This window comes from Giraffa tippelskirchi, chromosome 11 (assembly GCF_054371585.1).
Source record: "Giraffa tippelskirchi isolate mGirTip1 chromosome 11, T2T-mGirTip1v1.2.pri, whole genome shotgun sequence".
In the NCBI taxonomy this organism is placed as follows: domain Eukaryota; kingdom Metazoa; phylum Chordata; class Mammalia; order Artiodactyla; family Giraffidae; genus Giraffa; species Giraffa tippelskirchi.
Genome location: NC_137285.1, coordinates 49861109 through 49885898, shown reverse-complemented (window position 1 = coordinate 49885898; position 24790 = coordinate 49861109). Strand labels below are relative to the sequence as shown.

The following is a 24790-nucleotide window of genomic DNA, read 5'->3' as shown; positions in this document are numbered from 1 at the left end:
AAGTTCATTTGTGTCATATTTTAGATTCCATATATAAGTGATATCATATGGTATTTGTCTTTCTCTTTCTGACTTACTTCACTTACTATGATAATCTCCAGGTCCAGCCATGTTGCTATGAGTGACATTATTTTATTTTTTATAGCTGAGTAGTATTCCATTGTATATATGAACCACATCTTGATAAACAATTCTTTATATCCAGCTGAACCTAACAGATTCTAATGGATTCTAATAACAGAGTATAACCTAAAAGATACAATGTGTATATAATATGCATATTATATATAACATAGATAAACAATTTTAGTACATTACATATATAATATTAATCAAAGAAGAGAAAGTATTTAGTCCAGACAGGATCTGAAACTCAATAAATAGCTTCTTCAGGTAATTCCCTAGTAGTCCAGTAGTTAGGACTCCATGCTTCCACAGTAGGTACAAGCAAACACACATGTACAAGAAAATGCATACACAGAGGCAGACATCTTGTACACGTTACTCTGCATCTTGCTTATATTCCTTAAGGTACCTTGGAGATCTTTTTGTATTTTGTCCTAATGCTGTTATTTCACTCCTGTTTTCTTCATCTATGATTATTGTTTCTTGACTGAGCTATTCCAAAAGTACCCAGAGTGACCTGTATCAATAGCCAGCCTTAGTTAATCCTACCAAATACATGCTCCATTTTCAACTAATGAACTGGCATTTTGGCTTATACGTGGATTTTCTTGTGTGTTTGATTATCTTGAACTTGTCCTCTTTCCCTCTAGATAATAACATTGCCAACTACCATTTCACCTAAGTCTAAAACCTGGTAATTACCCTTGCCAGGTTTAGCAAATAAAAATGAAGGTGCTAGTTAAATCTGAATTTCATGTAAACAATGAATAATATTTTAGTTTAAGTGTTAGTGTAAGTTTGCCTGTGTAACATTTGGGACATACTTATACCACAGAATTACTCATTTTTTGGTCTGAAATTCAAATTGAGCTGGGAGTCCCAGTTATATTTTATCTGGCAGCTTTACCTCCTCAGGATCTCTAAAGGTAGCACAGATTGATATCTAAACTCTAGAACTCTCTCTCTTTCTGCTGTTGGGGAGGAAGACATTTTCCTCTCCCCTTCTAGGTTCCTCTGACCAGTCTAAGAATTAAATTGACCTGAGACAGGTTAACAGAAGGAAAATCACACAAAAGCTTAATAACACATAAACATGGGAGAGACCCAGAAGCACTGAGTAACTCACCAAAATGGCCAAAGTCCTCATCTCAAACAATATCGTCGGCTGAAGATGAAAGAGGATATTGTGGCTAGTGGTTTCCTCACAGTGGAGGAAGACAGTTCATTTGGAGGTGGAAAAGCAAATGTTTGCTGGGTCCTGTGGAGACAGTAGGACACAGAATAGATGCTGGACTCTAGGCCCTGTTTCCCCCACAGCGGCCAGCCCATATTCTTGGCAGATCTCTCTGGTGGCAACTCCATTCTGTGAACAGGCCCTCTAAATTCTTCTAGACAGTTAGCGGGAAGGCCAAGGTTCTCCCTGAGTCTTTGAGGCCTTGATTATTCTCATCTGGAAATAATTTGCATGCCAGAGAGACATTTTGTGGAGGTGAATTTTGCTCTCCTGCAGTACCATTTGGCTTCCCAGCTCCCCAGTATTTCTCAGTCTCCCCAGGAGGTAGGTAGAGCCAAAGGACTAAGTTCTTTCATGGAATAGAAGGAGGGACATATGCTACCTCCAAGCCTTGTCGAAAAAATATCCCATGTGCTTTCCTTTATATTCCGTCTTCCCTCCTCTCAAAAGCTGAATTGGCCTTTGCATTGATGGCCAGAGTGACTTGAAAAGTGCTATATTAAAGATGGTGGAGACTCAGCCTGGATCCCTGAATAACTGAGAATCAGAGCCCTTGCCAACTTGGAATTGATGTCGAAAGCTCAGCCTTTGTGCACCAGTGCCAAATCGAATCTTGGAGACCAGAGTTTTGAGTGAAATAGGAAGAGCTTTATTGCTTTGCCAGGCAAAGGGGAACTCAACGGGCTCCTGGCCCTGAAGAACTGTGTGTCCTAACCTGGGAGGGTTTGGTGAGGAGTTTTATAGCAATGGCTCAAGGGCGGGGTTGCTGATGAGGATTAGGATGTGTGTAGAGTCTCAAGGTGTGAAGAGCTTCTCTGGTTCTTTTAATCTGAAATGAAGAATGCTAACATCTTCCATTTATTGGGAGTTTTAGTTCTCTAAAGACCTCAAAGATAGTGTTATGTGTATTCCTGGAGGCACAACCAGGACCCTGTCCCAAAGCTGCACTGTTGGTTCTGGGCTTTTCCTGTCTCTGCATTCCTTCCATTCCCTGATTAGCAACTCTCTGAAAGGCTTCCATGCCCAGAAGCCCCACAGGTTCCTGTTTGGTTTCAGCAAAAACTATAGCACTCAGCCATGGATTTTAGATTGTAATGATATTAATTGTCTTCGGGGTTTTGTGTTTATTTACCTATAAACTGGACTGGAACCTGAATTTTTCTATTGAAATATTTGGCTGTAACTCTTCAAACTAATAATTTCCAATTTTTCTCCTACTGTTGACTTGGAATCTTTGAGAATTAAAGCAGTCCCTTTTTTGAAGCCCTGCAAACTGAAGCTGAATGGCTGAGATACATTTAAGAGAGATCACTACAATGTAACAGAGACTGGCTGATCACAGTCCTTAGCATGGGACTGTTGCTATGCACTATTACCTTCACACACACCCCCCCTCCTTACTAGGCAACAGTTACTGTGCGGACCATTAGTGGTCCTGCTCAGCTATTGGTTGGCACTGCAGCGGGCTCCTCCCCCAAATGACCAACTGTCACTGAGTGACTGTTAGTGGTCCTGCTCTGCCATTGGTTAGCGCTGCAGTGGGCCCCTCCCATGAGTGACCAACTGTCAGTGAGGAACTGTTCGTGGGGGTTACATCCAAGGATCTAAAGAGTGGTGGCCGTCAGGTGGAGAGTGAGCTAAGAGGCAGATCCTGGGCCTCAGGTCAGCAGGTGATACGGGAGGCCTGGGGAACAGGCTGGGGGCTGTGCCTGCAGGGCTCCAGAGCCCTCATCAGGGCCCCCCGACTGGTGAGGTCTAGGCCTTGAGGCGGCGGTGAACCTCTTCCCCTCTCCCCACCTCTGTGACCTAATGGCAGTAGCGGCCTCTGTCTGGGAGACAGTATGTGGAACCTTCCTCCCACCCATGTTTGGGTGACCTGAGGAGTCTGAGGACCAGTTGGGTCCTGGGCACCTGGCTTCCTCAGTGATGACAGCTGGACAAGGTCTGGAGACCTGTCCCTAAGGGAGCCACCAACTGAGCTCTGCCTCCTCTTAGCCAAGACCTGGACCTTGGAGGGTGACGGTTGAGCCTTGGGACCTTGCCCTTCCTTGTCAGAACAGAGATTTGTTTGGTGGAGATTTACAGGCACTTTGTTACCTGACCATGACCTGACCTCAAGAACAAAGAGTCAGACACCAAGAAGTTTACAACAGCCAACAACACCCCTCCCTCACCTTTCCTAGGAAAGGGCTTTGCTGAAAGCTTTTGGGAGTTTGGGCCATTTCCTTCCATGGCCCTGCGATAAACCTTTCTGTGTTCCAAACTACAATGTTTTGATATTGTTTGACCTCACTGTGCCTTGGGTACACGAACTTGTGTTTTGGTAACAATAGCTCATGTTTAGATGATCGTTCTGTCTGTTGCTAGAAAGTCTACCTGCACATCAATGACATCATCAGAGATATTGCAACCTGCAAAGCTGGCGGCTCTCAGGACTCAGGCACTGAATTTATAATTTGCTCCAGCTACTAACCTTTGTTTTTCTTTTGTTGCATAGAAATGCCTCTTAGTAAATACCTGACTTCTCTCACAATATAGGACTAATTTTAAGAGTCCGGCAACATCACCACTTCCTGAAATGCGACACAACTGTTTAGCTGAATTGACCTATTCTTAGGACTGAGTAACTGGTTCAAAAAAGATATGGAGTAATGTATCAACTTAGCTTCTAAACCGTGAAACTTCCTGGAGAAGTTGCAAAGGCAGGACTCTAGCGGAACAGAATTTGCTGCCCCAAAATATGTCTCTTTAGAATATTTTAAGTTGGTTATTTTCTAAGAAACAGCGGATATGGGAAAAAATGTGAAAATCAAGTAGGACTTAACCTTTCGTAAGAGATATTTACAAAATTTCTGTAAGAGAAATACCCAATTGTAAGGGTGTCTCCCTGGATGTACCAAGAAGAGGAGGATGACCAAATCTCTAAACACTCTCATGAATGGAGGAGGCAAAGACTTGATTCTGTGTAAGAACCTTAACCCTTGTTTACTTGTGCTGTTGTTGGTAACCCCCCACCCATGCCTGACCCCCCCATCTTCAACATCCTTGTTTTTCTTTAGCAAGGATGGTACTCAAGGTAAAGGCTTCAGCCATTTTGGCAAGTTACTCAGTTTTCCTGGGTCTCTCTCATCTTATTAAAATTTTGTTTGATTTTCTACTGTTAATGTGTCTCATGTCAATTTAATTTTTAGACCAACCAGAAGAACCTTAAAGTGTAGAAGAAATTTTCTTCCTCCCTGACAGAAGATAAGCTGTTGTCTTAAAAATAATATTGTTTTCTCTTTTTATTATAAGTAATACATGAATTCGTTCTTACTTTAAGACATTAAGTCAGGGAATTCTCTGATGATCTAGTGGTTAGGGCTCCATATTTCACTGCCAAGGATGTGTGTTCAATCCCTTGTTGGGGAGCTAAGATCCTGCAAGTCACACAGCAAGGCCAAAAAATAAGTAAGGAATTTAAAAAAGAAAAAAGAATATTAAAAAAAAAAAAGCAAAACAAAAATTTTAAAAAGACATTAAATCATTCACACCATTGAAGAGCAGCTTCACTTCTAGTTCCTCCTATAAGCAGGTAGGTTGGGGGAGGTCCCCAGAGAAAAAGAACCAGGCATGGCTTTCTTGACATAAGAGAAGCCATTTTGAACTAAGTCAATTTTGTGATCTAAGGCTGGCCACAATGCTTACCCTTGGACAGGTCTCAGTAATCAATGATCTTAAGGGAACAAAGGAATGCAGAAATAGAGGAAAGGCAGTCAAACAGTAGTGCAGTGATAAAGCAGCGTCTCAGTTCCTTCTCAAGGGATAGACATAATAATATACCTTTGAGTTCTGCAGGTGCTATGGGCACCCTGTCCAAGTGGAGGGTGGAATGATGTTGTTCGTCTTCCTGACTTGAATCAACTAAAGCCTGGACTCCTGGATGTTTGCCCCAGTTCTATGCCTACTTCTTTTCTGCTCAAGCCCCATCATGAATATGCACATACTCTTAGCTTAACACTTCCTCAATTTTGCTGTTCAGAGAGACTGCTTTGGGAAAGATCCCTGGTAAGGAAAGATCCTTACTTGCTGTAAGTAATAAATAATAAGTTCTTCCTTCTCCCAATCTTTGGCTGTAAGTAATAATAAGTTCTTCCTTCTCCCAATCTTCGGCTTGGTTGATCTATTGTCTCAACACCCACCATGAACCAGTTTTCAGGTAACAGTACCCTCCTCCCCCAGGTAATTCTTACTAACAGTTTCCTCAGAAGGAGCCTCCCTAAGACCCCTAGGAGGAGCTTGAGCTGCAGTGCGTGCGTGGGCCAGCAAAACAGAAGGGAGAGGAGGTGCCTGAGATGGGAACAGCCCTAGGCTTGCTAGCTATAAAAAGATCACTTTTTGCTTTTGGGGAGCAGTCATCTTTATTATGGTTGTTCTTTACTTACATTCTTTACCCTAGAATATACAGTGTTTGAGAAACACAGGTAAATTCCCCTGATACTCATTATTTATAGACTAGGTTTAACCACAGCCCTCTGGGTACAACTCAGAAGAAGTTTCTTAGCATCTCTGCATTCCAGTTATATCATGGATTCCTGAGGCTACACTTGGTGGAGATTTAGCAAACACCTGGTCTTTTCCAGAAGACCTGAAAGATGTGGGTACCAGATATTACATATTCTAGTTTCAAATGGTAAATTCATCCTGATTTTTTTTTTTTTTTAATTCCGAGGGTAGGACAGAGACACCTTAATTGTAATTCTTATCACACTGAGTATTTGCTAAGAATACTCAATGAATTGCAGTATACTTGTTTTCTCACAAAATAGTATACATTGGGTATCTCAGTTTCATGGTCACTAACTGATTGGGGCAGAGGGTCAAGGGGTCTTTAAGCACTCGTTCTTGTCTGTTCCATGACACTTATATTGACCACTGCCTAATCCAGGCACACTTCTAAGTGCTGGTCATGTTACCCAAGAAACTAGGTGCACCACTTTGTGGGTGTCGAGCCAAAAGACATAATCAAACCAAAATCTGAGAGAAGGAAGGATTTATAATTTGCAGCAAGTAGGAGAACACTGGGGACCTTTTCCAAAGCTAGTGTCTCCCTGAACAGCAAAATTGGGAAAGTTTTAAGCTAAGGGTACATGCATGTTAATGATGGGACTTGAGCAGAGGAGAATTCAGCACTGAACTGGGGCAAAGGTCCAGGATTCCAGACTTTCATTGACTGAAGTCAGGAAGGTCAAAAAAGTTCAGTATCAGCATCCCTTAAGTTCAAATTGGTCTGGTGGTGGTGTTTGAGGGGTGTTTAAATTCTGCAAAACAGCTAGTCTTTACAACTGAAACAGAACAGGGAGTCTTGGCAAAATATCTGTTATCTTTGCTACTGTTACTTCTCTGGCCTGATGATAATTTGTTGTTCCCTTAAGATCATTATTACTTAAAAAAAAAGATCATTGATTACGGAGACCTGTTCCAGGGCAAGCGTTGTAGTCAGGATTAGATCACAAAATGGCTTAGTTAAAAAAAGGCTTTTCTTATGTTAAGAAAGCTATGCCTGGTTCTCTTTTTCCTGTCCTCTACCCCAGTGGACCCCAACCTTTTTGGCATCAAGGATAAGTTTCATAAAAAACAATATTTTCACAGACCTGTGTGTGAGGGAGATGGTTTCAGGATGATTCAAGTGCATTACATTTATTGTGTACTTTGTTTCTCTTATTATTGCATTGTAATATATAATGAAATAATTATACAACTAACCATAATGTAGAATCAGTGAGAACCCTGAGCTTGTTTCCCTGCAACTGGAGTGGTTATATAGATGAAGCTTCACTCATTCGCCACTGCTCACCTTCTGCTATACAGCCCTTTCCTAACAGGCCATGGATGGGCACCAGTCTGTGGCCTGGGGGTTGGGGACCCCTGCTCTACCCTATCTACTTATAGGCATACAACAGTGAATGAGACAGACAAGGGTACCCTGATGGAGCTTACATTCTAGTTGAGGGAGAAGACAGATGATAGGCCAGCAAATAAGTAGGATAATTATACAATGTGGTTAGTGTTATGAAGGAAGTAAGTGAAACAACATGATAGAGAGTGAGTAATAACTGAATTGAGACTGAAGGATGAGGAAGCGTCCCCCTCTGGGAAGAACTGGGGCAGAGAATTGCCAGGGTAATGGCCTTGAATTGGAAATAATCGTTTGATGATGTTCAGGTACAAAAGGAGTCAATGTGACAGGAGTCAAATCACAACTGTCAAAGAATTTGTTTTTTTGTTTTTACTTAAAAATACACAACATGAGAGTTGTAAATTTTGGGAATTCCCTGGCAATCTAGGAGTAAGGACTCCATCCTTTCATTGCTGAGGGTCCAGGTTCAATCCCTGGTCGGGTAATTAAAATCACACAAGCCATATGGAACACCAAAAAAAAAAGAAAAAAAAATTAGAGTTATGAGTTTAAGTTTTATTCCAGGTCTTACTGAGAACTATAGCCCAGGAGACAGCCTCTCAGTAGCTCCAAAAGGAGGAGAAGGTAGAGATTGAGGAGGAGTCAGTTTATATATAATTTCTGGCTAGGAAATATGTGTGGTCAAACATATATCTTGGTAAAAGATTGCTGCTGTTCTCAAAAACCAGCTCTCTCCAGTTAATGATTTTAATGCTTTTCTCTCTATGAGAAAATGCAAGAGTCTGGTTTACTGAAATTGTTCTTGAGGTATACCTCAGTTTAAAGGGCCTACTCTTCCAAAACACAGGGTAACTCATCTCATCATCATGTGAATTTCCTCTCAGTGCACTGTTGGTCAGTGACTAGTGGGTTGGGACTTAGTCCTAGTAGAACTGGGTGGTGAGCAATGGTCTGTGTTCTTCTTTGTTTACAGTTTTATTCTAAGAACAATGGAAAGCTATTCAAGGGTGAATGCATTGGTGCTAAGTTGCTTCCATTGTGTCTAACTGTTTGAGACCCTTTGGACTGTAGCCCACTAGGCTCCTCTGTCCATGGGATTCTCCAGGCAAGAATACTGGAGTGGGTTGCAGTGCCCTCCTCCAGGGGATCTTCCTGACCCAGGGATCGAACCCAGGTCTCTTTTGTCTCCTGCATTGGTTGGTGGCTTCCTTACCACTAGTGCCACCTGGGAAACCCATGAAGTCTTCTGCGATGACTGGGTTTTTTAAACTCCCTTTATATATTTCCCTTTATACAGACTGAAGCCACAATCACAGAAAACTAGCCAATCTGATCACATGGACCACAGCCTTGTCTAACTCATTTAAACTAAGCCATGCCGAGTAGGGCCACCCAAGACGGATGGGTTATGGTAGAGAGTTCTGACAAAATGTGGTTCACTGGAGAAGGGAATGGCAAACCACTTCAGTATTCCTGCCTTGAGAACCCCATGAATAGTATGAAAAGGAAAAAAGATAGGACACTGAAAGAGGAACTCCCCAGGTAGGTATGTGTCCAATATGCTACTGGAGATCAGTGGAGAAATATCTCCAGAAAGAATGAAGAGATGGAGCCAAAGCAAAAACAACACCCAGTTGTGGATGTGACGGGTGATAGGAGCAAGGTCCGATGCTGTAAAGAGCAATATTGCATAGGCACCTGGAACGTTAGGTCCGTGAATCAAGGCAAATTGGAAGTGGTCAAACAGGAGATGACAAGAGTGAACGTTGACATTCTAGGCATCAGTGAACTAAAATGGACTAGAATGGGTGAATTTAACTCAGATGACAATTATATCTACTACTGTGGGCAAGAATCCCTTAGAAGAAATGGAGTAGCCATCATACTCAACAGAAGAGTCCAAAATGCAGTACTTGGATGCAATCGCAAAAATGACAGAATGATCTCTGTCCGTTTCCAAGGCAAACCATTCAATATCACGGTAATCAAGTCTATGCCCCAACCAGTAATGCTGAAAAAACTGAAGTTGAACGGTTCTGTGAAGACCTACAAAACCTTCTAGAAATAACACCCAAAAAAGATGTCCTTTTCATTATAGGGGACTGGAATGCAAAAGTAGGAAGTCAAGAAACACCTGGAGTAACAGGTAAATTTGGCCTTGGAGTACAGAATGAAACAGGGCAAAGGCTAATAGAGTTCTGCCAAGAGAATGCACCCTCTTCCAATAACAGAAGAGAAGACTCTACACATGGACATCACCAGATGGTCAACACTGAAATCAGATTGATTATATTCTTTGCAGCCAAAGATGGAGAAGCTCTATACAGTCAGCAAAAACAAGACCGGGAGCGGACTGTGGCTCAGATCATGAACTGCTTATTGCCAAATTCAGACTTAAATTGAAGAAAGTAGGGAAAACCACTAGACCATTCAGACATGACCTAAATCAAATCCTTCAGGATTATACAGTGGAAGTGAGAAATAGATTTAAGGGACTAGATCTGATAGACAGAGTGCCTGATGAACTATGGGCAGAGGTTCGTGACATTGTACATGAGACAGGGATCAAGACCATCCCCATGGAAAAGAAATGCAAAAAAGCAAAATGGCTGTCTGAGGAGGTCTTGCAAATAGCTGGGAAAAGAAGAGAAGCGAAAAGCAAAGTAGAAAAGGAAAGATATTCCCATCTGAATGCAGAGTTCCAAAGAATAGCAAGGAGAGATAAGAAAGCCTTCCTCAGTGATCAATGCAAAGAAATAGAGGAAAACAACAGAATGGGAAAGACTAGAGATCTCTTCAAGAAAATTAGAGATACCAAGGGAACATTTCATGCAGAGATGGGCTCAGTAAGGGACAGAAATGGTATGGACCTAACAGAAGCTGAAGATATTAAGAAGAGGTGGCAAGAATACACAGAACTGTGCAAGAAAGATCTTCATGACCCAGATAATCATGATGGTGTGGTCACTCACCTAGAGCCAGACATCCTGGAATGTGAAGTCAAGTGGGCCTTAGGAAGCCTCACTACGAACAAAGCTAGTGGATGTGATGGAATTCCAGTTGAGCTATTTCAAATCCTGAAAGATGATGCTGTGAAAGTGCTGCACGCCATATGCCAGCAAATTTGGAAAACTCAGCAGTGGCCACAAGACTGGAAAAGTTTAGTTTTCATTCCAATTCCAAAGAAAGGCAATGCCTTTTTGAGTGCACAATTGCACTCATCTCACATACTAGTAAAGTAATGCTCAAAATTTTCCAAGCCAGGCTTCAACAATACGTGAACTGTGAACTTCCAGATGTTCAAGCTGGTTTTAGAAAAGGCAGAGGAACCAGAGATCAAATTGCCAACATCTGCTGGATCGTCAAAAAAGCAAGAGAGTTCCAGAAAAACATCTATTTCTACTTTTTTCACTATGCCAAAGCTTTGACTGTGTGGATCACAATAAACTGTGGAAAATTCTGAAAGAGATGGGAATACCAGACCACCTGACCTTCCTCCTGAGAAATCTGTATGCAGGTCAGGAAGCAACAGTTTGAACTGGACATGGAACAACAGACTGGTTCCAAATAGGAAAAGGAGTACGTCAAGGCTGTGTATTGTCACTCTACTTATTTAACTTATATACAGAGTACATCATGAGAAATGCTGGGCTGGGTGAAGCACAAGCTGGAATCAAGATTGCCGGTAGAAATATCAGTCACCTCAGATATGTGGATGACACCACCCTTATGGCAGAAAGTGAAGACGAACTAACAAGCCTCTTGATGAAAGTGAAAGAGGAGAGTGAAAAGGTTGGCTCAAAGCTCAACATTCAGAAAACTAAGATCATGGCATCAGGTCCCATCACTTCGTGGCAAATAGATGGGGAAACAGTGGAAACAGTAGCTGACTTTATTTTGGGGGGCTCCAAATCACTGCAGATGGTGCCTGCAGCCTTGAAATTAAGAGACGCTTATTCCGTGGAAGAAAAGTTATGACCAACCTAGACAGCATATTAAAAAGCAGAGACACTACTTTGCCAATAAAGGTCCGTCTAGTAAAGGCTATGGTTTTTCCAGTAGTCATGTATGTATGTGAGAGTTGGACCATAAAGAAAGCTGAGCACCGAAGAACTGATGCTTTTGAACTGTGGTGTTGGAGAAGCCTCTTGAGAGTCCCTTGGACTGCAAGGAGATCCAACCAGTTCATCCTAAAGGAGATCAGTCCTGGGTGTTCATTGGAAGGACTGATGTTGAAGCTGAAACTCCAATACTTTGGCCACCTGATGCGAAGAGCTGACTCATTCGAAAAGACCATAATGCTGGGAAGGATTAAAGGCGGGAGGAGAAGGGGACGACAGAGGGTGAGATGGTTGGATGGCATCACCAACTCGATGGACATGAGTTTGGGTAAACTCCAGCAGTTGGTGATGGACAGGGAGGCCTGGCGTGCTGCAGTCCATGGGGTCGCAAATATTCGGACACGACTGAGTGACTGAACTGAACTGAACTGAACTGAACTTACACGTTTCTGGATCAAAAGCCTTAGAGGTCATCTTCCTGCTACTTGCTGATTTTTTTTTTAAGGTAATTTCATCCAGTATCTTGCTCCTATTTCATTATTCACTGTCATTCTCATTATTGTGAAGTAACGTTTCTTCAGTTCCTGTTGGAGAATGTAAGACTTGGTGACACAAATCCTGTGGCCAGATCATAAACAACTAGGACTTTGCATTAGCTCAGGGAACCCAAACCCCAAACATCTGTCTTATGTTCTTAGATATAAAACACATTTAAAAACTTAAAATATAAAATATAAATGGCTGCTAAGTAGAGAAGGGGTTGCAAGGAGCTCTGGTAGGAATGGTCGGAGAATTCTCTATCTACCCAATGACTTCCTAGCTGAAGACCAATGGGTTCCGTGCAAACTGCAGGGGTGGAGACTCTGCCCTTTCAATTCCACTCCTCAAAACCATGGGCGTCTTTTGTTTCTGGGTCCCAGCTCTGTGAGAAAGCCCTGTGTATGTGTGAAGAGAGTTGGGGCACTACAGGAGAATTTGGGCCTGGGGGCCCCAAGGGTGAGGTGTTTTTTTCTGAGCTTCTTTTTCCAGACTTTGAGGTTCCCTGGGCTAATGGAAAGTCCTAGTTGTTTATGATCTGGCCACAGGACTTGTGTCACCAAGTCTTATAGTCTCCAACAGGAACTGAGGAAATGTTACTTCACGATAATGACAATGACAGTGACTAATGAAATAAGATCAAAATATTGGATGAAATTACCTAAAAAAAAAAAAAAGATCAGTTAGTAGTAGAAAGATGACCTCTAAAGCTTTTGATCAGAAACGTATAAAGGGAGTTTAAAAAACCCATTCATCCCAGAAGACTTCATAGAGTATTTTCTCACACACAGTTTGATACACAGATTAACTTAAATATAAAGTAACTTCCTTGACTGCAGTAAATTTGCAGCAGTGTAAGCAAAGTTTTTAGGATGAGTATATGATTAATTCATGTTTCTCTAATGTGCCCTTGACATGCTATCCAATTTATTAATAATGCAACTTTTGATTTTATAAATCTAAATATTAATAAACAAGGATAGATTTAATCTTTTAACAAACCCATGATTTATAGAGTATTGAAAACAGAAGTGGAATGTTAGCCATATTTTCTTTGTTGTCTCATTCTTTTTTCTTTTAAGGAAAGTAGATTGAGAGTTAATCCTTTTATTATAAACTAATAAAGTAAAAATTCTTCTGTATGTGTGTGTGTATATATATATATATATATCTATAGATAGATAGATACATATATCTATATTTCCCCAACTGTTTTTTTCTTAATTGTGATGAAGTATATGTAACATAAAGTTTACTACTTTAGCTATTTTAAATTGGCATATTTTAGTGGCATTCATATTGTTGTGTAAAAATCACCACCATCTAAGCCCCAGCTGGGTTTTTACTTTGTTTTGTTCTACACCTAAGGAAATTACAATGATTTTCAGTAAAATTAGAAAGCGTGAAGCTATTCGCACTGCTATGGTATTTGGGACAGGAATTAAAATTGAATCTTATTTTCCAGGTACTTAAACCTTCAGAGTGTCTAATAAAACCATTTATTTAAAACCTACCTCTTCTAGGCAGCTCCTAAAGAAGAAATACAAATGACAAAACAAAATAAAACATATCAACTCCAGCAGTAGTTAAAGAAAGGCAAAAAATAAAAACTTCCACTACCAAAAAAAACCAAACAAATCCTGATTATTTTCACATATCTTATTGGCAAAGAGGGTAAAAAAAGATAAAACCCAGTGTTTGTAAGGTAATGGTGGAGTAATATATTTTTGTAGAATGTGGTTTGACCGTATGTATCAGAATTTTAAATGAATGTACCAGCAATTCTATTTGGAAATAATTCTAAAGAGTCAGTTACACGTATGTGCTAAATTTTATGCATAAAGATGTTCATTGTAGTATTATTTATTAAAATAAAACATCAGAGACAACCTGATCTTTTGTTAATATCAGATTATGTTAAGAATATTATGATACATTCACACAACAGAATGCCTTGTGGTCATTATAAATAAACAGCACAGATCTATTATGCATTGTTGCATGAAAGAGGCTGTTCCTGATGGCATACATAGTATGATTTCATTTGTATAAAAATGCATATTTATGTGTGCATGTGTAAGTGTGTGTGTGTAGATAGATAAGGGTAGATAGGTGTCTGAAAGAATCTTCAGGGGAATGTTAAGTGTGGTTGGTTAGATTTACTTCCTTTTGGTTGCTGCTGCTACTGCTAAGTCGCTTCAGTCATGTCCGACTCTGTGCGACCCCAGAGATGGCAGCCCACCAGGCTCCCCCGTCCCTGGGATTCTCCAGGCAAGAGTACTGGAGTGGGTTGCCATTTCCTTCTCCAATGCATGAAAGTGAAAAGTGAAAGTGAAGTCGCTCAGTCGTGTCCGACTCCTAGTGACCCCATGGACTGCAGCCTACCAGGCTCCTCCATCCATGGGATTTTCCAGGCAAGAGGACTGGAGTGGGTTGCCATTGCCTTCTTTTGCATTCCTTTTGGTTACTATTGCCTATTAAGTGATTTTAAAAAATTATTACTATTATTGTTCTGAGAGTTTTCCTTTTTACTGTAAGAAAAACAAGTTTTCTGCTTTGGAACAAAACGTAAATAGATCAGTTAAAAAATAACTGGGATAGGGAGTTCCCTGGTGGCCCAGTGGTTAGGATTCTGGGCTTTCGATGCTGTCTATGCCTTGGGTTCAGTTCCTGTTCAGGAAACTGAGATCCCACAAACTGCAATCAAAAGACAAGCTAGCAAATAAACACATGCAAATAGTGAAAAAAAAAAAAAAACCCACCAAAAACCCCAAATAGTATAAAAAGAGAATAATAGGTATAGCTCTACCATGAAGGCTTTCCAGGCGGCATTAGCGGTAAAGAACCTGCGTGCCAATGCAGGAGACATAAGAGATGCAGGTTCAATCCCTGGGTCAGAAAGATACCCTGGAGGATGGCATGGCAACCTACCACACTGTTCTTGCCTGGAGAATCCTATGGACAGAGGAGCTTGGTGGGCTACAGTGTATGGGGTCACAAAGAGTCAGACACAACTGATTACTTAGATGAAATGGGCTATTTCTCAAAATATAGTTGCGATAGTTTTATCGCAACTTATCCAATATGAAATAGATAATTTTAATGCCCCTGTAAGTATTAAGGAAGTTGAATTTATAATTTAAGAACTCTCAAGAAAGAAATCTTTAAGTTCAGATTGTTTTACTGGTGAATTCTACCAAGCATTTGAGGAATTAATATGAATTCTGTGTGATTTTTTCCACAAAACAGAACAGAAAGAAACATTTCACAGGTTTTCATGAAGCTAATATTATTACTTTACACCAGAACCAAAGAGAGTACAAAGAAAACTATAGACTATGTCCTTCAAGAATACTGATGAAAAATTCATTCACAAAATATTAGTAAATAGAATTTAGCAATATATACCAAGACTTAAGGAATTTATCCCTGAGATGCAAGGCTGGTTCAATATTTGAAAATCAGTCAAATGTTGTTTACCATGTTAGCAGGCTAAAGAAGAAAAATCATGCAACTATATAAATTGATGTAGCAAAGAGCTTTTCATAAAAATGAATTTCACATGCATTCATGATAAAAATTCTCAGTGAAATAGGAATAGAAGAGAACTTTCTCAACATCTTAAACCTATAGCCAATGTTATATTTAATGGTGAAAAATTTTGTGCATTTAGTTTGCTAGGACTGCTATAATAAAGTACCATAAACTGGGTAACTTAAACAACAGAACTTAATTTTGTTGTAATTCTGGAGGCTAGCAGTGCAAGCTCAAGGTGTCAGCAGTGTCATTTCTTCTGAGGCCTTTCTCCTAAGCTTAGAAATGGCTGTCTTCTTCTGATGTCTCACATGGTCTTTTTTCTATAAATCTGTTTCCTAATCTCTTTTTTTGAGGATTGGTATCATACTGGATTAGGGCCTACCCTAATGACTTCATTTTTACTTCCTAACCTCTTCAAAGACTTACTCTCCAAATACTGTCATATTCTGAGGTACTAGGGGTAGGACATCAAGGGATAAATTTTCAACCCAGAACCCCCGCTAATATCAGGAACAAGGCAAAGATACCCACATTCATCCCTCTTGTTCAATTGTAATCCTAGAAGTTACAGCCAGAGGCAGCAGGGCAAGAAAAGGAAACAAATGGCATACAGATTCAAAAGAAGAAATTAAACTCTCCCTACTTGCAGATAATGTGATTTTCTAGGTAGGAAATCCCAAGAAATCTACCAGAGAGTTCCTAGAAATAAGTGAGTTCAGCAAAGTCACAGGATACAAAATGAACATACCAAACTCAATCATATTTTTGTATACCAGCAAGGAACATGTAGACACTGAAATTAAAAATTCAGGGAGCACTTGGGAGTTCTCTAGTGGCCCAGTGGTAAGGACCAGGTTCAATCCCTGGTTGGGGGACTAAGATCCTGCAAGCCACGTGGCATGGCCAAAAAAAAGGAAGCAAGAGAGAAAGGAAAAAAAAATCAAGTAGTTTTTTTGGTGGTTACAGGCAAGATTATTCCAAAATGAGAAAAGTCAAAAGAACTAGAATAGCAAACACGTTTTTGAAATACAATGAGAGTAATCAGTCTACCCAATTTCAAGACATGAAAATCAGAGCTATTGAAATCAAGACTGTGCAGTACTGGTGAAAAGATAGACAATTGATTAATGGAACAGAATAGAGTACCCAGAAATAAGACATACATAAATATGCCTGTCCGATTCTGACAAACTGCAAAAGCAGTTCAAAGGAGGAAAGGTAGCCCTTTCAACAAAGTGTGCTGGAGAGTTTAGTTATCCATAGGCAAAAAAAATGAGCCTTGACCTAAGTCTTACACCTTATAAAAAATTAACTCAAGAGGGAGTTCCCTGGTGGTTTAGTGGTTAGCATTTGGTGTTTTCACTGCTGCATGGCTAAAAAAAATCCAAAAAAAAAAAAAAAAAAACCCAGCAAAACTCAAAATAGGTTAGACTTAAGTGTAAAAGGTGGGGCTTTCCAGGTGTGTGTGAAAGTCGCTCAGTCATGTCTGACTCTTTGTGACTATACAGTCCATGGAATTCTCCAGGCCAGAATACTGGAGTGGGTAGCCTTTCCCTTCTTCAGAGGATCTTCCCAACCCAGGGATCAAACCCAGGTCTCCCGCATTTCAGGTGGATTCTTTACCAACTGAGCCATAAGGGAAGCCAATGGTAAAGAATCTGCCTGCCAATGCAGGAGATGTAAGAGGCGGTTCCATTTCTGGATCAGGAAGATCCCCTGGAGGAGGAAATGACAATCCACTTCAGTATTCTCGCCTGGAAAATCCCATGGACAGAGGAGCCTGGCGAGCCACAGCCCAAGGGGTCACAAAGTGTTGGACGTGACTGAGCACACGCACAAGTGTAAAAGATAAACATAACATTTTTAGAAAAATTTAGGAGAAACTTCAGGATCAAGGGTTAGGCAAAGGGTTGTTAGACTTGACACTAAAAACACAATTGATAGATTGGACTCTATCAAAATTAAACTTTTGTTCTACAGAAGACTGTTAAGGTGATGAAAAGACAAGCTCAGAGTGGAGAAAATATTTACAGATCATATATCCTAAGAAGAACTAATATCTAGAATACATGAACTCTCAAAATTCAGTAGTAGAAAAACAATTAGAACAGGGACAAAAAAATACACAGGCATTTTACCAAAGACATACAGATGGCAACTAAACACATGAAAAGATGCTCAAGAGCATTAGCTGTCAGGAAACTGCAAATTAGAATCACAAGGAGTTCTCATTACATGCTGATCAGAAAAGCGAAAAAAAAAAAAAAAAGTCGCAACACTAAATGTTGTCAAGGATGGGGAGAAACTGGATCTCTCATACAGTGTTGTTGGGAATTTAAAATACTACAGGGGTTTCCTTGGTGGCTCAATGGTACAGAATCTGCCTGCCAGTGAGGGAGACACAGCAGGTGTGTTTCCTGATGAGAGAAGATCTCACATGCCTTGGAGCAACTAAGCCCATGTGCCACAACTATTGAGCCTGTGCTCTAGGGCTCAGGTGCTGCAACTACTGAGCCCACGTGCTATAACTACTGAAGCCTGGGCACCCTAGAACCTGTGCTCTGCAACAAGAGAAGCCACCACAATCAGAAGCCTGCGCATGGCCACTAGAGAGTAGCCCAGGCAGCAACAATGACCCAGCACAGCCAAAAATAAATAAATAAAATAATTTTTAAATAAGGGAAAAAAAATATTGCAGCCACTCTGGAAAATAGCTTGGCAGTTTCTTACAAAACTGAACATGCAACTACCATACAACCCAGCAATTGCACTTCTGGGCATTTATCCTGGAGAAATGAAAACTTACAAAAACCTGAACGTGAATGTTTATAGCAGCTGCATTAGTAATAGCCAACACCGGGAAACAATCCAGATGTCCTCTGACAGCTCAATGATTAAACAGCCACACCATGGAGTACTCCTTAGCAAAAAGAGAGAACTACTGAATTGGGCATTCCCTGGTGTTCCAGTGGTTTGGCCTCTGTGCTTTCACTGCCATGGGCCCAGGTTCCATCCCTGGTTGGGGAACTAAGATCCCACAGGCTGTACGGCAAGCACCAAACAAGGGCGGGAGGGAGAAGAGAACTATAGATACAACAGCTGGATGAATCACTAGAGAATTAAATCCAGAGAGGTTATATACTCTATAATTCTATTTACATAACATTCTGTAATGACAAACTTATAAAAATGGAAAATAGATTAATGGTAGCCGGGAGGGAGGGGAGTAGATGTGGCTATGTAAGACCACCGTTAGGGGTCCTTGTGGTGATGGAGCTGTTCTGGTGTCAATGGTGATGGGTCTCATTGTCAGCATCCTGGTAATGATGCTGTAGTACAGTTTTCCATGTTGTAACCACTGAGGGAAACTGGGTAAAGGCTACACAAGATCTCTGTATCATTTCTTACAGCTGCCTGTAAATTTATAGTGATCTCTCAAAAAAAAAAAAAAGACATCATCTGCTTGTTCGCTTTCCTGGCATTTACCTTGACCTTTTGGGGAGGCCTTATTCTTGTTCTCTTCCTGTGCCTCAAGAGCTGTGTCAGGTCACCAGAAAGAGTTTCTGATGACGCCTCCAAATGTGTCAAAGAGGCCTGCCGTTTTGTCAGTCATTATGGGAAGCAGTGCAAACATTTCCGTGGCAGATTTCCGTGACTGTCAGTGGTTAAAATTGGCATCAGGGACATGAGTGAATTACAGCATGAATTCCCATGGGAAAATCCTTGAAGGGAAATACCAGGGTCTGGAGCTCTCTATTATGATCCCTAAAACCTGAGAGGAAGTGAGTGGGGAAGAATTTGATAAACAACTCTAAGGAGATTGGCAGCATTTTCCAGCCTTGCCTTGAGTTTCTCACCTTCTCCCTTGCCCTGCCCCCACTGGAGGATACATCTGTGTTTCAATGGTAGTCCCCAAAATCCATCTTTTCAGTTTGCTCTCGGATTTTTTCTTGTATAGAGTTTGCCTTTTTTTTTCCTTTTTCTATCAGTCTTTGAATTTTTAGAGTTAAGGACTATGTGTGCATGTGTATGTGTCTCTATCTTATCAGGTTTAATAAGCAGAGGGGGAAAACAGTGCCAAAATGTTGTGCTAAACATTTGTTATCTAATTTGCTCAGCAGGGTAGATACTATGTTCCCCATTTTCTTCATGAGGAAAGTAAAGCTTAGACAGGTTAATGTGACTCCTCCAAAGGTCAGATAACGTGTAAATGTCAGAGACAGTGTAATAACACAGGTCTACCTGGCTTCAATTCCCTGTCTGTCTGTCTATCTGTCTATCCATCCATTCATTCATTCATCTCAGACAGTAAAAATCTACATGTTATATTTGCTGAACTGTCACTTTCATATGAATGGCATGTTAATTCTGAATTGATTTATTAAGTATTCTCTAAGGTGGCAAAATAGGAGTTTTAAAGTAAGTTTCCAGCTCAGATAAATGTTGAAAAAAAACCGCTTTAGAGTCTTAAGTCGTCTCTTTGATGAGGATTGGCCAAATGAAATTTCTCTGCTGATTTGCTTATGTCACTTACACTGATATGCTGCAAATCATAGAATTCTAGCGGAATACACCCAAGTTCCGTAAAATCAAGTTCTAGTTTACAGATAAGGAACCTAAGTCCTAGAGTGATTAATTTGCTTAACATAGCGCAGTGAAAGAGTCAGGATTAAAAGCCCTATCAAGTGTCCTATGAGAAGTAAATGAAATATTGCCTGTAAGTGCTTAGAACAGAGCCTGGCATACAGTAAACCCCAGATAAGCTTTAACTAGTATTTGAGCAAGGGGTTTGAGAGGATGCCATAAAGAGAGGCCAGGAGTTCATGGAGATGTTTTCTTTCTGAGGTTGGAGCCAGGTGTCTACCTGTATCATTCTGCCTCTGACATGCGCTAGCTGTCTGACCTTTGGAGAAGTTACCTAACCCGTCTGAGCTTTAATTTCCTCATCTAGAAAATGGGAGAAATAGTACCTACTTTGCCAAGAGGATTAAATAGGAAATGTAAAATGCTTGGCATAACATAATGGCACTCATATGAGTGTTCCTTTTTCCCTTTTGTTTATTGAAATAGCTGTGTAACTTTTGGTCTGAAGTGCTGTCTACTGACTGCCAGGAGGTTGCAGGGTTCAGTTACTAGGAATGTGGGCATAATTTAATCTGGAACAAAAGTAACCCTGAAACTCACTTGTTTAACCTAGAGTTAGACAAATGTAGGGGAACAAGTTTTATGTCAGCTGTGCTTTTAGAACATAGGTGATATCCGCCTCATAATTCATGTATTGTTTATTGTTTTAAGCCTTCAAGAGAACCAGTTGCAGCCTCCTGGAAAGTGTCAGGCTGTAGAGAAAAGGTCAGAACTTTGGGCTCAGAAAACCTTACGCAGGATGGCTAGGGTGCTGTATGCTAGCTGAACACAGACCTTGAAGGGCTGCTGTGAAGATGAAGCTGTATATAATGTGAAAAAGTAATAATAGCTGATATTTATTGAGCATTTATTATGTGCTACACATTGTTGCAATTAACTCATTTAATTGTCACAACCACCCTATGAAATGGGTGCAGTCACCACCATTTTGTGGATTAAAAACTTAGGCACCAAGAATTTATGTTACCTGCTCAAGGTTACACAGCTGGTTATGGTGTCTGAATTTAAATCTAAGTATGTGGTTCTGAACCCCCAAGCAATTAGCTGCCAAGCTCTATTGCCACCTTGGCATATAATAGATAATAAATAAATATATACTAGTTTCCCATATTTTCATCCAAGATAGGCTTATTGAATTGCAAACCATTTTCAAAGGAGGGGAAAATTAAGACTTCGCTGTCGACATTTTATTGAACTGTCGACACAATATTGAACAATCTGGTGGTTAAGACTTGGTACTTCCACTGCAGGGGCCACAGTTTCGATCCCTCATTGGAGAACTAAGATCCTGCATGCCCTGTGCTGCTGCCAAAAAAAGAAAAAACAAAGTAGCGGAAAATAATGTCTCCCTGTAAATCCAGGAGTAAATCCAGGAAATAGTGAATTAAAAATGAGTGTAATTTCTTCAATTTAATGATGCAATAGTAAACTCCAAGAGCACAGTAGAATTTTAAACTAGTATTAATGACATACATATTTTTAATATTTTTATGGAAAAATTTAAAACCAAAGCCACCGGAGAAGGAATGATTGAAAAAATCAGAACAGATTTTAAAAAGTCACAGGAAAGCGAATGAATATTTATTGAGCATCTGCTATATCCGAAGCGCTATACTGGATGACTTACCAAGGTGGTTTTATTTACAATTCATAACATTGTCTGAGAGATAGAGATTGTCCTGGTGTCTGATGAGGAAACCACAGTTCACGGAGGCTCAGAAACTTGCCCAAGCTCACAGACGCAGCAAGTGTTGGAACCAAGATTCAAACCAGTCCCAGCAGAGTCCTCAGCTGATGGCACATGGCCACCTTCCTCAGGACTCCGTCAAGATTCACAAGTTATGAAGTGTCTTTGACTGGAATTCAGGGCCTTTGCGGGGCCTGTTCCCAGAAACCCTTGTTCTTCAGTACAGCTGTTGAACAGATGGGTGTGAGTGGATCTCCTCCTCAGCTCTGAACCAGGATAACCCCTTTGCTTGCTGCTCCTCTCTGCCCACAACACTGACGTCACACTGCTTTCAGGCCATATTGGCATCTATTTATATATGAGCCACTAAGGAGGCTCGGACCAATTCATTGCAAGAAAGGAGTCAAGGCACCCTAAACCTTTGCTTCTGGATCATGGGGGAGGGATAATTACCTTTTTTTTTTTCTTGCCAACCATGAAGGACTCTAGTCTTGAGCCCCAGGGAGCAGGGGCTGGGAGGAAAAATGGAAAGAATGGTTTGATTAAAATTTCTGTAACTAGGACCTGTGTATCATGCATAATAATACAAGGGTGGATTTGAGGCATGAAGAGTCCTCAGCAGCACATTTCTGAAAGTCTAGGGATGGATGAGGAGTCTCAGGAGAGCCAAGAGGACTCAGGGATTCACACCCTGGAAGGTGGGGGCAAGGGGTGTGGTCTCAAGTTAAGTGTGAAGGACCCACACCAGGAAGTGGAGTAGACTCAAAGGAGCAGTTTTGATACTGTCACACTGATCCTATTTCTACTCCCAGGTTGGTATGATGGAGAAAACACGGGTTAGGTTGTGTTATGAGAATACCCTTTATCTCCAGAGACATAATTTATGACCTCTTCATTTAATGGAGGAGTCAGTCTCACAGATACTAATCAAGCAGTCACCATGTGTGTGACTGTGATGAGTCCCATGAAGGAGAAGTACAGGGGACCCCGCTGGTTATAAAGAGGGATCTGACCTGGGGGGTGAGAATAATAAGGAAAGGCTTCCCTGGGGATGTGATGGGGTGTGGGGAGAGGGTGTTGCAAAGATCCTGAAGCAGATGTGAACAGGTCAAATTACAAACTGGGAGGGGAAGAAGAAGACTCACAGGACGTTTCTTCATTGATTTGCATTAAAATATTTAATTTTTATGTATTTATTAGGCTGTGCCAGGTCTTCACTGTGGCATGTGGGAGTTGCAGCATGCGAACTCTTGTGAACTCTTAGTTTCAGCATGTGGGATCTAGTTCCTTGACCAGGGATTAAACCAGGGCCCCCTGCATTGGGAGTGCAGAGTCCTAGCCACTGGACCATCATGGAAGTTCCTCTGATTTGCATTTTAAAACACAGAATTGCATTTGTGAAAGCAGAAGCTAGTTTTCAAAGGGCCTTTCTTGTACAGTTGATTGACTTTGCCTTTCAGGGCATGTGGACTGAGCGCATCCAGTACCCTGGACTCTATGCCTCAGTCACTGACAAGTAGCGTGATTTTAAGTAGGTTTCATAACCTCTATTTTTCTACATGTCAAGGAGGGCAGAGAGCGGAGTGGAGTTGGTCTGGTGATCTCTGTAATTCCTCCTGGTGCTTAAAAAAAATCTAATAGCTTTTCAAGAGCCCTCTGTTATTCACTTTTAGAGAAAGTGCTTGTTCCTTTCACTTCATAATTCCTCATAAATGTCCAACCTTTCCCTTTGACTCTCAGAAGAGGCCTTAGGAGAACAGAGTTTATTTTGCCATCATGTAAGATTTCATTATTTTATTGAACACATTCATTACTTCGTGCCTGGTCTAGGTGCTGAGAAGAATAGAATGTGTCATCACTTCCACCAGCTACCCCTAGTCCACTGTCAGCTCCAAAGACAAACATTATCAGGTAATTGTAGTATAAAGTGATAAATGCATTGCTAGAGATATAGAGAAAGTGTTAAAGGAGAATAAAGGAAGACCATCTAATGCACATGTAAGAGTAATGGAGTTGGTTATACTTGGAGATAAAAAAAGTAGGTGTGCACAACGGGTGCTTAATAAATGGATATAGCTGAACAAACGAATGAATTGTGTTGCTGTGATTCTAACTTCAAATGGTTCGATGGCTGATTCCAGAGACCCTGTTACTGCTCTTTCATGCCATAAAAGAAAAAAAAAATTTAATAACGGTTGCAATTGTTCTGATTATAAAGAGCCACTGGGCACTGTGCACATTCACATGGGTATGTTTACCTGCACTTTATTTTTTTCCTCAACTTTTCATTAAGTGATTGTTTCTACCATTAATCTTTCTTTCCGGAGACGAGAAAGACTGCCTTTGGCCATTTTCATTGTATTGTGTTAAATCTTAGGGAAAAAAAAATGAGTTCAGTGTATATAACACAAGAGACAGGTGGGAGACTAACATCTGGGGTAGAGAAATTCAGTAACAGTTTCCTCCCTGAGGGTGGGAGCAGGGGAGGTGTTGTGAGCCTGTGAAATGGTACGCTCAATGCTTAGCTGTGGAGGGAGCAGGGTTGAAAGAGCAGAGTTCCCCTCCCCTTCTTTAATTTGTGCTGAAAACTCAACGATGATAAAAAAAAAAAGGGGGGGGGATTGGAAGCCCTAAGTGCAAAGCATGAGCTTCAGAAGAAAAATGGTACTTTTATGTCGCCCATTAAAACATTTACCTGCTCCATATGCTCCAGCACTTACCAGAGAAAGGGAAATTTGCCCAATGAAAATGGAAAGCTCATTTCTGAAAAATTGTTTTCCATAAATCTTGCAAATTACTGTGCTCAAATATTCTAGGTTGTAGCCAGAGTTACCCCTGGGGAGTGATTATCAGGGAAATAACCATGAACAGCAATAAGACCCTGCACAGATCTGACGAGGATATGACCTTTCTGTGCAGGAGACATTTGCCTGTGTTGCCAGGAGCTCTGCAATTAATGGGGCACTGGAGAGCCTTCCTCTCTATGAGCCAATAATTAGTCCTCCCGGAGACACACATTCCAAACCATATCCAGGGTGTCATGTTCTGAATGCTGTTTGCTGAGT

General features: G+C 40.8%; 1 non-coding gene across 1 annotated transcript; it reads right to left on the bottom strand.

The window, feature by feature from the left end:
* Positions 1-23009: 23009 nt before the first annotated feature.
* TRNAG-CCC (transfer RNA glycine (anticodon CCC)) lies at positions 23010-23082 on the bottom strand. The gene has a single exon. It is a non-coding gene; the product is annotated as a tRNA-Gly (tRNA).
* Between the last annotated feature and the right edge of the window lie 1708 nt (positions 23083-24790).